This window comes from Myotis davidii, unplaced genomic scaffold (genome assembly GCF_000327345.1).
Source record: "Myotis davidii unplaced genomic scaffold, ASM32734v1 scaffold345, whole genome shotgun sequence".
NCBI classification, from domain to species: domain Eukaryota; kingdom Metazoa; phylum Chordata; class Mammalia; order Chiroptera; family Vespertilionidae; genus Myotis; species Myotis davidii.
Genome location: NW_006296540.1, coordinates 662,202 through 678,212, shown reverse-complemented (window position 1 = coordinate 678,212; position 16,011 = coordinate 662,202).

The window sequence follows — 16,011 nt, the reverse complement described above, 5'->3', positions numbered from 1 at the left end:
GAGGTATGAGAATTCTCTGCCCTCATGTTTCTTTGACTATTTGTTTTCCTTAGTACATTATTTTCATCTTCATTCTGCGAAGAGGAGGATGAAGGCCATTCTTGGAATGGCACAAACACTAAGTAAGAATGCAGATAGTCACTGTGCATACTCACCCAGCATCACTCACAGGAACAGAGCCCCACGTGGGCCAGGAGAAGAAAGCAGGTGATAGGTAAATGATGTCAGCAAAGATGCCGGCTGGGAAAGGCTTTCTGAGAGAAGTGTAGTTACAGCTGCTGCCCTCATGTTTCTTTGACTATTTGTTTTCCTTAGTACATTATTTTCATCTTCATTCTGCGAAGAGGAGGATGAAGGCCATTCTTGGAATGGCACAAACACTAAGTAAGAATGCAGATAGTCACTGTGCATACTCACCCAGCATCACTCACAGGAACAGAGCCCCACCTGGGCCAGGAGAAGAAAGCAGGTGATAGGTACATGATGTTAGCAAAGATGCCCGCTGGAAAAGGCTTTCTGAGTGTAGTTACAGCTGTAGTGAGCCCTACAGCCTTGCAAAATGTTTACTGTTTCTCCTCAGCTGCAGTAGCAGGTTTAAATAGGGTAAGCAAATACTGTACTTTGGAAATGGCAGAAGGAACTGTTAATGAGTATGTAAAGACAATAGGTGCAAATCGACCATCCCGGGTACAGTGGGACCTTTGGTTTGCCAGGTTTAGGGAAAACATCCTGATACAAGGGAAAGCTGCAGGAGAACTTCTGAGATGACAGATCTGCAGAATCAGAAACAGTTATGTTAGTTTCTGTCTATATGAAGTCAAATGCTTATGAGAAAAAAAAGTGGAAGAATTCAACCTATTAATGGTTTACATTAAAATACTTTGTAAATGCCTCAAAACCCCCTCCCGCACCCCACTTCCCAGAAGGCAATGTAATAATGTCTGCAGAGTGCTCAGATGACCCAGAGAAAGTGCTCATAGTGTTAGCAAAGGTTGAAGGGGGGCGGCCAGCCGAGGGAAGAACAGTATCAGTAGTATGGTTGGTAGTAGCAGCATTGTGCTGGGGGAGAAGAGGTGTGAGTGGAAGGCCTCTCCGTGGGCTACGGCTGATCAACATGAGCAACCCGGTCACTGGAAGAAGGAGCAGGTGTACAAGAATGAGGCAGGCTGCTATGGAATGGAGGTGGATGGAGTTGCCGTGAGTCCCTTTGAAATTTGGGTTTGCAAATTCAGCCTCCAAGATAGCATGATCTGGGGGTCAAACAGATCTGAAATGAAATACTAACCTGTCAACATTCTAGCAATGAGAACCTAGCTTGCTTGTGTGAATTCTCAGCACCCAGGTTCCTTTTCTGTGAAATGTGGAGAATAATAGCCCACTCTTCTGGTCATGGAGTGGGTTGAACGACTGTGTGTAATCAAGTTCCTGACACTGGGGCTGGCACAAAGTAGTCTTCCCATCCCTAGAACTTCATGTATAATGAGGACGAAACTAGTAGGCAAGATTAAGGGGAAGCGCTTTATTAGAACTCTTCTTCTTTTTTTTTTTTTTTTGTAATCCTCACTAGAGGATATTTTTTTCATTGATTTATTTTTTTTAGAGAGAGTGGAAGGGACCAAGGGAGGAGAGATGGAAGGAGGGAGGGAGGGAGGGAAGGAGAAAGGGAGGGAGGGAGAGAAAAGAGAAGAATATTGATGTGAGAGAGACACATCAATTGACTGCCTCCCCCATGCGCCCAGAACAGAATGGGGATCGAACCTGTAACCTAGGTGCACCCCTTGACTGGAAATTGAACCCACAACCCTTCAGGCCAATGCTCTAACCAGTGAAACACACCAGACAGGGCTACACTCTTAAAACCAGGTTTTTGTTTGTTTTTAGTACACTGAGCACACAGCTTAGAAAGCCACTTTTAAAGAAAATAAAATCTAAAGTCCACTAAACCTTAAGCCCCATGCATTGATTTCTATTTGAGTCTTTATCACAGACTTTGGTAGAGTGTGTCTTTGTAAATCACACCCTTCCTCTTGGCTTGGAGACCCCCTCCCACCTCATCCACAGTGTCCTCCCAGCTCTTCAGACGTCAGGGTGAGGTCTGAAGGCATGTCAGGTGCTCATGAACACACAGGATATTGCAGGGGTGGGAAATGAATGGGAAGGGTCAGGATCTAGCAGAAGGCTTACTCATTAGAGTTCAAGAGTGGTGTGATCGGGGGTGGGGGTGGGAATGAGAGGATGGCAGGACCCAAGTCATATGTTGGCAAGAATAATCTGAGAGCAGGAGGCAGAATGGATGGAAAGGAGAGAGACCAGAGGGGTGGGGGACCATTTAGAAGACTCTAATTCTAGGAAAAATACAGAAGAAACTTTACCTGGGATAGTAGTAGCATGAAGAGAAAGCAGATGACCAAAGCTAGCAGCATTGCAGTGATAAAGTCTACAGATTTCAAGTAGGTTATTCCAACTTATTTATTTATTTATTCTGCTACTTGGCAGTTAAGTCGCCAGGGCTTAGAACAACCCACCCTCCAGCTTCATCTCCTGTTATCTTCTAACTCATCCTCAGCACTGACCTGGAAATTGAGACTACCTGCAACCTCAGACCTTAACTATGAAACAGAGACCAGAGACCATCTGTGTCAACAATACCTCACCATTTGTTTCATGAAAATTTTTGCCCAGGAAGATAAAGTTTTATACTCATATCTAATTTCACGATGTGTTCCAGGAAATCCTTATAAACCAGTGGGTTCAGGCAGAGTTTGTTTATCTCGCAAACAGCTCTGCTATAAGGACAATAGATTGTATCCATCTGGGCAAATGGCAACAACTAGACAACAACTTACTTCTCAGGATTTGCTGATCCTGAACTATCATGTCACAAAACTTGCCCAATCCCAGCTAGTTACCCACTGGAACTCACCTTAAACCACTTAAACCTAGACTCCCCCCGCACACACACACGCACCTTACAAATACCCTCCCTGACTTGCCTCTTCTGAGATACTACTAAGACTGTTAATGTGGTGTCCTCCCTTGCCCACTCTGCCCAATGAATTTCGCTTTGCTTGGCCAAGGGGCTTTCTGAGGATCTCTGCAGAAGCATCTACTCAAACCTGACAACTCAAGATCCACAACCACACACGATTCCTCTCAGAGACCAGCGTGATGGTCATGCATGAAGTCCTTGCATGATGTCCTACACACACTCACACACACTCTCGGTGCCACTTTCCTTTGCCTCGTATTACAGCTGTGCATGCGTTTGTTGTATTGCTCTTTGCACTGGCACCTATATTTAATGTGAAGATGCCAACACGGAGCCATGTGCATGACCGGGGCAAAGCAAGCTTATTCTGAAAGTGGTTTTAAAGATTCCCAAAGCGTTTAAGGAGCACAAGTCAAAGGGAATGTAAAATCCTTGTTTCCCCCACTCCTAAGGCAAAATCCTAAAAGTAAGGTCTCTCTGTTATAGAGTTGTGTTTGGCTTTACAAAATGGGCTTCTTCCAGTTCTTTGGAAAGTGCTTGATGATTCTTTCTTAGTCTCTTTCGTTCTCTTCCACTCACAGGCAATCCACACATCCAAGCACATCAGCCTAGGTGTCCTGGGATTACCCTTTCCTGGTGTTGCAGCTCTCCTTTCTCTTGTGTTTTGTACACTTGGTTTGGTATTTTGAGATATTTATCTACTTCTTTCTCTTATGTAATCCTACCAGAATCATGCCCCTGGCACTGTGCTGGGTGTGTAATGCATGTCATGGGGCTCCATGTGGTTGGAGCTCAGGTCTGGGTGTGCTGCTGAGGAAAAACACGTGATGGCACACCACAGCCCTTATTGGCACAGGCACCGTGCTTCTAATGAAAACTTAGGCATAAGCAGACAAAGACTGATGGATCGCCGGAGCGGTGGTGAAGGAAGCAGGATAGCGTTGGGAGATGACAGAAACCTCAAGAAAAAACAATCAAATATGAGTAAAATGAGTCAGGCACAGCGGGACAGTCCCAGCCGGTGACAGGGAGGACAGGAACCAATCCTAGGTCTTGGCCTCATCATGGCAGCGGACTATGGAGGTCTTCAGACTTGCACAAGGTTACCCCCGTCCAAACAAGCATGCCCAAGCTCTTTACCTTGTCTCGTTTTACTTTATTGCCACAGTTTACCCTCTCTACTCACCCTCCATCCCATCCCCCTCTGTGCTGTCACCATAACAACCATATCCTACGACAAGTGGCAGAGCCTTTATCAGGAAAGATTGAAGCGAACCTGCCCAGTGACTCTCCCATTTGATGTAGCCTCCAATTTCCTGTCTAATTCTCTTCCCATGAGCTTTCAGTATCTTGAGATGGATGACACCTGCCATGAATTGCTGGAAACTTCACTCCACATATTAGGACCAGATCAGAAGCGGTTCTTGACTCTCCCCAAATATTAACTGATCAACTTGATATTAAATGAATATAAAATATAAATTTGGCTAAAGATAAAGGTGCAAATTTCTAAGACAAAAGGAAATGCACATGTTCTTTTTCAGTTCATAAGGAAATGCAGTGGGTTATATCCTGGGGGAACCATGGGAAGAGCTGTTTTCCAAATATATTAGCTTCCATACCCCTGCTGCTTAAGTGGGGAACACTCCTCCCCGATGTGCTGGGAGCCTCTTTAGAGAATACTTAAAGAGAACTGCTTACCTCTTAGTTACTCCTATACCAAAGTCAAAGTCATTAGTCAGCAAAGATTCTATATCAGAATCTCTTGGGGACTTTTTTTTAATATGTATTTTTATTGATTTCAGAGCGGAAGGGAGAAGGAAAGAGAGAGAGAAACATTCACAATGAGAGAGAATCATTGATTGACTGCTTCCTGCACACCCCACACTGGGGATCGAGCCTCCTGGTTCATAGGTTGATGTTTAACCACTGAGCCATGCCAGCCAGGCCAGAGTCATTGTTTTGAACTAATGTCACAGTGTAGACCTCAAAAAGATGATGTCCCCTTCTCAAAATTTCAGTCAGGGGAATTGGGTTTTATGAAACTTATAACGTAGCCTAGGATTAAATCTCTCTTATTTTAATGACTCAGAAAAATCTTTCTAAGAGTTTATTTGTAGCTAACTTTTATTGCCCAGTTTTCTGTTTATGTACATATTGTGTTGTCAAGTTTACCAAATTGCCGATAAAAATCTCTTATTTTTTCTCTTTAAGTGATGAATCATTATTAATGTAGCTTGAAGAAGAGAAAAACAATATGGCTACTGAACCTATCACAGGATCTCTTGTCATCTCTGTCTATATAGATAATGTCATAATAGCCTGGTTCTTATAATCCCATATGTCTCTGTGGCCCTAATATCCCTTTCCTCTGATCTAGTTTCCATATTCCAACCAAAGTTATTTTTCCAAAATGTGAAAATGATCATTTCATCTCCCTGTGAAAATCACTCTTGCATTTCTTCACATTTATGAAGTTCAAAAGCCCTTTATGATTTTTTTCTTTGCTTGTCTCTCCTACTTCACCAACAGCGTTTTCTCTGTCTTCCAGCTCCTAGAAGCCCTCACCATTGTTACCTCAGGGCTCCAGGCCAGCTGTGGCCTGTGCCTCTGTCAGTGCTGGCTCTGTTGGATGGCCTGGCAGGCCTTCTTCCACCTCGTGAGCTCATATTTAACCTTTAGTACTCATACGTTTCTGTTCCTCTTCCCTGATCTCGTGTATTCCCGCTCTGGGCCACTGCTGTATCTTGTACCTACCTTTATCATAATTTTATAAACAAAACTTGTTTACATTTGTGTGTTTACTAAAGAGGCTATAAATTGTTTGGGAGCAAGGTCTGTTTCTTAGCTAATTTCGTTTTTTCTGTGTTTAATATAGCATATATACTACATAGCAAGCGTGTAATAAATCTAAACTGAATGAATGAATAAACAGAAACTCCAGAGAATCTTTAGGTAGGCTATATGGAATGGATAAAGAAGAAAGCTTTTAAATGTCCTCAAGTTATCAGATTCACACAATCTGTCTTTCTTCTGCTCTACTGAAGCTAGTGGAGATCCCAATGACCAGTGTTAAGGAAAGTCATTTCAAATCTTTAAATTTTTCTCACAGAACACTAAAGTTGTATTCACTGTTATGATGCAAATATAAATTAAGGCCAACCATTCTCTTAATATAACATGAACCATTTAATCCTGGGCTTACCTGAAGCACACTGCAGTGATATATAAGCAGATCAGTGGAACAGAAACAAGTGTGTGTATGTGTGTGTGTGTGTGTGTGTGTGTGTGTATGTGTATGTGTGTATATATATATACACAAAAACTGTTATTACAAATCAGTGAAGAAAAACAGAGTGTTTAATAAACTGCATTTGGAACAGTGGAAAGATATTCATTCACTTATAACATGACCACTGACTGGTGTATGGGGCAAGGCCAAGATGACATTGGAAGGTCAGGTGTTCTGAGCTCTGGATCAGGAGGCTGTAAGGAGGGGAAACAGGCAGGTGTTGGTGCCGTTCAGGGTAACTGGGAAAGTGCTACAGACCTTGGTAGCACTGGCTGGCTCTCCAAAGCTCAACAGTTAGAATGCATTTAGTCAGGATTGTGGATTCAAAACAGAAATCACAACACACACTAAAGAAATACATAGTACTGACTCAAAGTTAAGGCTTTTAGAATTTCTGATAAATATTCCTCATGATAGACTTCTTATTATGAGGGTCATTAGGAATTGAGAGATTGGTCATGGTTAAGCATACCGCCACATCAGGTCTAAGTCCATCAATCTGGATGATTCTCTCTCCTGAACTTTCCTGAAGCTAGTATCTACTTGTATTTGATGGAGTAGTAGGCAAAAGGAAGAGACACAAGTGCCGTCTTAGATTTATGGCCTCCTTTTTCACTCAAGGCAAGGACTCTAGAACTCGGAATACTAGTTATTTATTGGATACATGAGATTAAATTAAATGTTGAACTATGTGATAGATGAAGCTGGGATTAATTAATGTCAGTCCTCATATAAATTGCTTATGATGAGAAAAAATGAAATTTAGGTAAGTAGATGTGATGCATCATCATTCCTCTTCAGTTAACCCAGCTGAGAGGTAGGTAGGAGGAAGACACATTCATATATGAGAAAAATGAGCGGAGTTGGCAGTTCACATTAATTTCCTTTTCAAAGTAGTCAGGAGTTGTTGTCATGACCCTAAAATTCATACTTAGTGAATAAGCTAGCTCCATCTCTTTCATTAAAAGAAGTCTGGTTTGTTTTGTCTGGCAATACCACAACCCTTTATTTTAGCAGTGTAAATTTGCAAGGGAAATTCTCAATGACTAAAATGTTACAGCTATAACACCTTCCTAGTTAAGACTTGGATGGGACGAGTTCCCTTGGAGCCTGGCCCACATGACAGGAATTTTGCAACTCTGCCCACATGCATTCAGAACTCAAAGCCAGACATCACCCAGGAAGTATGGGGTCAGGTCTGATGGTCAACTCCATAGTCCATTCCTACCAACCATTTTCCTTTTCTCTGCAAGGAATGAATACCCAGTGGCAAACCAGAGAAGGACCCTGACCTAGAGACGGTCCAGTGTGGCAGGTTACCACCCAAGTATGTCCGAGAGGAGGCATTACTTCAAACTGCAGAAATCTAGTCTGCTAATTTTATCACCAAGTGACATGCAACCAAGGTATTTTAAAAATTCATTAAATGAGCACCTGTCTGCTAGGATGGTGTTGGGTGCTGAGGACACCAAGGTGAATAAGCCAAGATTCCTGTCTTGAAGAAACTGATAGGGAGATAGGCACCTAAACAAATAATGTGGAAGGTGCAATAACAGAGATCTGACCAAGTGCCCTGGGAGCATTTCATACGTGTGTGGGAACTGTAGGTGTCCTCACAGAGGGAATGTCTTTGGATAGCGCAGAATCGATATAAAATCACCCGTCAGAGGGAGAAGGGTGAATCAGAGGGAACTGCAAACACAAAGGTCTGAAGGCCTAAAATACATAGTCGGATTTTTCCTATGAGATGGACACTGATTTGGAAATGAATGTGATATTGTGTGGGCAACAGTGTTGGAAACAAGCCCTCTCATGTGTTGCTTTTTGGAGTATTAATTGGTACAAGTTTAGCAGATCTCTTATGATTACAAATGCACTTACATGTGATGTAGCGATTCCTCGTTTAGGAAGTTGTCCTGGAGATACACTCATGCTTGTGCAAAATGGACTAGGTTGATCATTGCAGCATAGTTTGTCAGAGAAAAAGGTTGGAAACAAGTGTATGTCACAGCATAAACCTCAGCATAGTCCTACAGTGCAACACCGTGCTGCCGTAAAGGGAAGAGAAGGCTCTTTATAATCTGAGCTGGGATGATCTCCAATGTACATTACGAAGAAAAAAAACAAGGTGTACAACAGCAGGTATGGACGACTACTATTTGTGTAAATAGAATGGATCCTGATTTTATTTCCTTTGGATATATACCCGGCAGTAACTTTAAAGTATATAGTTTGGAGAATCGTCTGTGGTGGCTGGAATTTAGGGTGTATATGAATGTGTTCGGTGAGAGGGTGAGACCAGAAGGTTGGAAGAGGCATCGTGGTCTGGCGTGTGGTGTTCAGGACCCTGGCTTTGGCAGCAGAGACCGAGCTAAGAATCCCGCCTGGCTGCCTGTTGCCCTGAGCAAGCCCTCAACGCCCTTCAGCCCCTGAGGTGAGGTAGCTTGTGTGACAGTGCCTGGTTCAGTTCCAGCCACAGTAGGCTCCCAGCAAATCCTTCTCCCTCCCTCCTTCATTTCCCTTTCTTTTTTCCTACTAGACTGGGGGCTACTCAGCTCTTGCATTTATATGTATGGATCAGAGAAAGAAAATGTCAAAGCAGGTCATTCTCCATTGACCTGGCTTAGCTAGGTAATAGGGTGTTCCCTGAGGCAGGGAATTTAACTCCGTGGTGCTCTCTGCTTCTCTATGTCCTTTTTCTATAGCAGAAAAGGCAGTTAAAAAATGAGACACTACGTTTTAATTATTCGGTTCAACAGGGGACACATTACCATGATTTCATGCAACTCAGAGAGAGGTCTCATGAATCAATATGACACAGAGAAAACGAATTGAACATGGAATTGAATGTGAGAGGATCATTCTGGACATAGAAGTGCACTCAGATTAGCTCAGGCAATTCCATTTACCATGGCTCTCACCATTAGGAAAGCACCATCACTTTCTACTTCACTTCCTTCCTGGAGTGACAAAGTGGTTGGACAAAGCTAAGATGTCATGCGAGCAGTTTATCATCACGGTAGAGGAAGGGGAAAGTTGGTTTCAAAATCAGTGTGCTTTCCAGAGAACCACGGAGACCAGAGATGTGGACTGTCAGGAGCCAGAGCCCTGTGATGGCAGGTCCTGAGAACAACAGGGACAGGTGCACCTGAGAGGGGATGGGATGCCCAGGGAGTCACTCATTTATTTTGGTGAAAGTTAATATTTTTATAAATTAGAAAGTGCCTCTTCATTTATGGGTTCTTTCCTTTTATGTTTGTTCTTCATTTATCTGACACATATTTACTAAGTGCCTCTTATTTGTTTAACATTGTGAACGGCAATCAGAATGCAAAGATAAAGCCCTGGCCAGGTACACAGTTGGTTAGAGCATCGTGCTGATACGCCAAGGTTGAGGGTTTGGACACACACAAGACTCAACCAATGAGTGCATATGTAGTGGAACAACAAAAACTTGATGTTTCTCTCTCTCCTCCTCCTCCTCCTCTACCCTCCCATCCTATAGTAGGTGCTCAATAAATTTTAGTTTTCTCCTCTGAATTCTTCTGGCTACACTGTATACCTTCTTTTAATAGAACCATTCTAGCTCCCTCATGTCTGGGGAATAACACTCATTTTGTATGAGATCGGTTAATGACAGAAAAGTTCACTGAAATGCAGTCACAGTTTGAGTGTCCAGGGAGGGCTCCTGAATTCTAGTGTGAGCTTACGCAGAAGTCGCCTGGAAGCCGGGGCACGGCTGTGTGGAGTTAGCTGAGCAGCCAAGCTGTGGGATGTCAAGGGAAAAGGCAAGGCTGACTTGGAAGCAGGTTCAGGCTTGTCATCCATCAGGCCACATTGGAGGCAAGCAGGAATCCAACAGGTTTTCTATCCCATTCAAGTCCCAGGAACCTGTTAACTCCAACACAGCTAAATCACTGTGCATTTACAGAGATGATTTCCAAGGAATTCAGAGGGACCGCCTGCTCTGCACTTGGGAGTTCCAGGGAGTCTGTGAGGGAGTCTTCAGCTGTGCTGGCTGTGGCATGCGCAGGTGGATCTGGAGCACCTTGCTAGTGGACAGGTTTCCTCTTTCTCCCTTCCTGGCCGGTGAGGGTCTGGGGGAAGCTGCCTTGCTGGGCCTGCAGTGCTCTAATCCTGAGTTCCGCTTGCCTGTGGAGTAGGGTGTGGGGTTGAGAGGCGGTCTCTGGAGGCAGCTTTCCGTGGGCTTCTGCATCAGAGCCAAGGTGACCGTCTAAGACTAAGCTGTCAATCAAGTGAGAATAGAGGAGGAGTTAAAAAGCAAGCAGGTGGGAGATTTCAGAGAACAGACTTGTGATGTCACCTCGGGTGGCGGGAAGATGAATTCAGGGGAAGCAGTAACTTTTTAAGGAAGGGCTGTGGCCTCTGGCATGATAGGGGCCATGACCAGTTAAGCCTACTGACAAGAGAGAGCATTATTCATGGTTATGTTCCTCATGTGGTGCCTAAAACACCGTAGCTACTCACCAGATTCTGTTGACTGAATGGATTCCTTTCATGGAGCCAAAAATAAAGGCCAACTTTAGGTTTCCCTTCAGACCTGGAGAAGCAGCTACTGTGGAACAACTCTTGTTCCTTCTAGCCTCTTCAGGCAAACATGAATAAATTCAAGAGGTGATCTTTATTATATTTCTCCATGAATGGGGAGCTGTTGTTAGTCATTCCAGATGAGACGATAATCCAAAATATCTCTGGTCCTCACCCAGAAAAAGTTCTACCTCTGAACTTATTTTAAGGAGGTCCCACACTTCCCTGGGATGTGGTCAAAGCCATGAACAGGTGGATTTAAGGAGGAGAATGAGAAAGATACAGCTTAGCAAATGCTTTCCATTGGCTGCACGGGAGCTACAAAGTACTGGGGTAGATAGAATCTATGTGTCTCACCACTGGAACATTCCATGCAGAGATTGATGGGAGATCATCACCACAGGTCACGTTATTGGGGCCGTGCAAGGTCACACAGCTAACACATGGGGAGTTTGCTTTTGGCTAACAGCTGGCTTCCTCACAGACTCTACTTTGGCTTAGGTGTGTACCCAAGGTGTAGCTGTCAGAGTCTGGTACAGTCAGGCTTGCAGAGAGAGCTGTTCCCTAGCTTCCCCGCCCTGGACCTTTGCAATTTATTTTTGTTGATTTATTTACATTTGTTTTAACCAAATTCGAAATTATAAAACTATCCCATCTTAGTTTATTAGCTTCGATTCATCTCTCCAGCCTGCCTAATCTTTTCGGGTCCTAATTATGCAATCAAGTATATTCAACATTTTTTTGAGTACCTGCTCCATGTCAGGTGCTCTGTAGACTGACTTTATTTTTCACAACAAGACTGAAAGTGTAATTAACATTCCCATTTTATAGAATATAAAGCTAAGATGACATGCTAATATGTGGGCAGAGGTAGAATTTGAAACCAGTATTTTTTTTTTCACACCAAACCCATGCCTTGTCCAGATTATGATGGACTTACTGCATCACAACTTTGATTAGGCTGCTCTGGATGAAGATACTGGGCCCACGCACAAGTCCTGCCACCCAGAAGCTTCCTCTGAGTCACCATGACTTAAAGGCAAACAGGCTGAATCTCCCTGGTGCTTTGCTATCGCTAGAGATATCTTCATGTTGACCAGAAAGGCATCCTGGCATTTCAGAAGGCACAACTAACCGAGATACCTGTGCCTCTTACCTTCCTTATCTATTGGTCCAATCTGACCCTTTATTAAAGAAAGTTAGATTTGTCCAACATGACTTGTTCCTTAAAGAAACCATACTAAAACCCATGGCAATGGTTTCCTCTTCTGGGCTCACATCCCGTCTTCCTTTCTTTTCCTGCTGCCCTTACCTTGTTTCAGTAAGGACTTGACGGGTCTTACATGCATACCAAATAATAGGAAAGCATAAATATGCACTATTAAGCAGGACTAAGGAGTTTTAAATCAGAATGGGGATACTGGCCAGGGGCAGAAAACAGAATCCAATTATGCAGACTAGAGGTTTTCAGAGTTGATAAGGTTGAGGCTGAAGCTGTTTCCTAGCAGTTTAGAGTAAAATTTGAGGTTGTGCATTACAAAATTCTTATCAAAATGGTAAAAAAAAAAAAAAAAGTTCATGCTGGGTATTCAGCAGAAGAAAACTTTGTCTGCTATTTAGTTTTAGAGGGCAAGCTTCCCAGCCTGTTTTACGAAGAGCACTGAAAGCACATTTTTATGTTCACATTCGACCCTTTCCAGAACCTTACTTGAATGCACATCATCCTTACCTGTTGGCAGCTTGCAAAATCCATTTCTGCCCTTTTATGAAAAGTAGAATTAACTTATATCCGGTGTCTAGTACTTTTAACCACTTTTACAAATCCTTGGAGAGGCTCCAGGGGATGCTTAAAATCAAGAGGGAAATTTCCTAGAAGAAAGAAAGAGATAGACTTATCTTACCAAAAAGGTTTATATAATTTAGTCAATAAATTTGAGCGCCTAGCATATGTGGAATTAAATGATAAACTCAAACTTTTCAGTTGACAAATTTGAGCACCTGCTATCTGTAGAACTAAATGATAAACTCAAACTTTGAATCAGTCCTGAAAATACTAAAAGAAACTATATTACCATGATATTTCATGGGAAAAATAATTTTGTTGAAGTAAGTATTTGGAGAATCCAAGTGTAAGGCCATTTATTGCCCTTCTCAGAAAAAAGAGGACGAGAAAGTCAGGAAATGTCTACATTCCGGCCATCACAGGAGCACCATGAACGAGGAGCACTTTGAGAATAGGCAAGTGTGACAAATTGAAAACCCCGTGTGCTCTGCTTCTTTTGCGATTGTGAAATACAGCACCTACAAAATAGTGCACGAGGCAGGTCTGTATGATCTGTGGTAATTAAAAAGCAAATGTCCATGTAACTACCACTCTAGTCAAGAAAGGGGACATTGTCAACACCCCAGAAACCCCTTTTTCTGCCGCTTCCCATCACAATCCTCTCCACCCACAGGTTTTGCTAGAGAATATTCGTAGGAGTGAAACTGTAGGGTGTTAGGTGTTGTGTATCTTCAAATTTACCTAATAAATGCCATGTTCTTTTTCAAATCGGTGGTTCCAATGTATACGCCCTTGTCTGGCCATCATTTGGTAGTGTAAGATGTTTAAATTTGGGAAGCTATGAAACCTTATCTCTTTAACTTACATTTCCCTGATGACTAATAAGTTGAACACTTTTTCATATGCTTATTCTATATTTGGATCTCCTCTTTTGAGAAGTACCCATTTGGGAGTTTTGTCTGTTGTGTTGTTGTCTATCTTTTCTTACTGATTTGCAGGAGTTGCCATATATTCTGTATTTTGTTGCTTTTATGACATACATATCTTTTCCCTCTCTGCAGCTTGCCTTTTTTATTCTCTTCATGGTGGTTTTTTTGTTTGTTTGGTTTGTGTGTTTTTTGAGAAATGGAAGTTCTTAATCTAATGTGGTCTAATTTATCAAAATTTTCTTTTATTATTACACTTAAAAACCTTAAAAAAAAACCATCCTCTAGTCTTTCTAATCTTGCCTTCCACATGGAATTGACTTTGTGTAAGGGGGAAGGCAGTTGTCTCAGCACCATTTATGGTGAAGACTGACCTTGTTCCATTACTCTGCTGTGCCGCTCCCACCATGTATTTCTACCCACATAGTAATGGGTAGGTTTCAGGGCTCTCTACTCTGTTTTATTGATCTACTTACCTATTTGTGCCCTAAACCACATCTGCTTCGTTTTTTTTTTTTTTAGCTTTAAAATTAGCCCTGATTTCTGGTAGACCAAAATCTCTAGCCTATTCTTGACCATTTTAGGTTCTTAAAATTTCCATAAAAAATCTTAGCATCATCTTGTTGAATCCCACAAAATCTGTGTTAGAATTTTGTTTGGAATTACAAAAATCTCTACATGAATTTGGGGAAATTTTTCATTTTTGCAATATTGAGTCTTTGAATCTATGCTGATATTTATATTTTTGAAGCAGGTAAACCTAGGAAATTCTGCTCTACAGAGTCCTTTGTTCCTGGAACAGACATGACTCACCCACAAGAGATTTTTAATTTAGAAGTTAACAACTTGTGGAAGGTGGCCCCAGGTGGGGAACATTTTTCCGGTGAGGACTGTGCCAGAATCCTTCAGCTTTGGAGGGCGGCCACAGGTCGAGGTCCAGAGCAGCATCTGCATCATTGATGGGGTAGTGGATGAATTCCTTTCTTTTTCAGGGCAGTTATGCTGCCTGGACTTAACCATTGTTTCTAGAAGCTTAGCATCAGTGTGAGCTGCCCAGTCTCTGGAGTCAGTTCTGTGTTTTGCAACTAACCACTGTTGTAAATGGAATATTTTTTTTAAATGTCATTTTCTGGATTTTTGTTTTGTTTTGTAAACATATAGAAATGGAACTCACTATTATATATTCACTAGAGGCTGCAGGATGGGGCTGAAATTAGCTCTCTGACAACCCCCAAGGCGGGTCCTGGATTGCGAGAGGGCGCAAGCCAGGTTGAGGGACCCCAACGGTGCAGATCGGGGCTGGGGAGAGACGTGGGAGGTTGGCCAGCCAGGGAAGGATGGCGGGAGGGCTGCGGGGCATGTCCAGCCCATCTCGCTCAGTCCCTATTGGCCAGACCCCAGCAGCAGCTAAGCCTATGGGTCGGAGCATCTACCCCCTGGTGGTCAGTGCACATCATAGCAACTTGTCAACCAGTTGACTGTCTGCCCCCTGGTGGTCAGTGCATGTCATAGCAAGTGGTTCAGCAAGCTTAGCATATCATTAGCATTTATGCTTGGATTGGTTGAATGGCGACCGGATGACCAGCCACTTAGCATAGTAAGCTTTTATTATATAGGACTAGAGGCCTGGTGCACGAGTTCATGCACCAGTGGGGTCTCAGCCTGGTGCACGAGTTCATGCACCAGTGGGGTCCCTCAGCCTGGCCTGTGGGATCGGGCAGAAACCGGTGCTCTAACATCCCCCGAGGGGTCCCGGATTGCGAGGGGGCGCAGGCCAGGCCGAGGGATCCCATTGGTGCACGATCGGGGCTGGGGAGGGACCTGAGAGGTTGGCCAGCTGGGGAGGGACCAAGGAAGGGCTCTGGGGCATGTCTAGCCCATCTCAGTCCCAATCAGCCGGACCCCAGCAGCAAGCTAACCTACTGGTCAGAGTGTCTGCCCCCTGGTGGTCAGTGCATGTCATAGCGAGCAGTTGAGTGGACTTAGCATATCATTAGCATATTACCCTTTGGTTGGTTGAATGGACAACCAGACACTTAGCATATTAGGCTTTTATTATATAGGATTGTATTAAAATTTGTTGCCCTGATTTTTAATATAGTTATCCTTATATTATACATTTTTGACTTACACATTTTTAGATCTTCTTATTGGATGAAAAAGATTTTAGAATTGTTATTTTTCCTGGTAAATTAATAGTTTATTACTAAAATATGCTATTTCTATCACTAATAAGGCTTTTTGCTATAAGGCTATTTTAGCTAATATTAATATAGATATATTACCTTTCTTTTGCTTAATATTTGCATTGTGTACCTTTATTTTTATTTTCAAACTTTATCTACACTAATAAAAGAGAAACATGGTAATTGGCATACGACCGCTACCCTTTTCATTGGCTAATCAGCTAGATATGCAAATTAACTGTCAGCCAAGATGGCGGCCGGCAGCCAGGCAGCTTGAAACTAACATG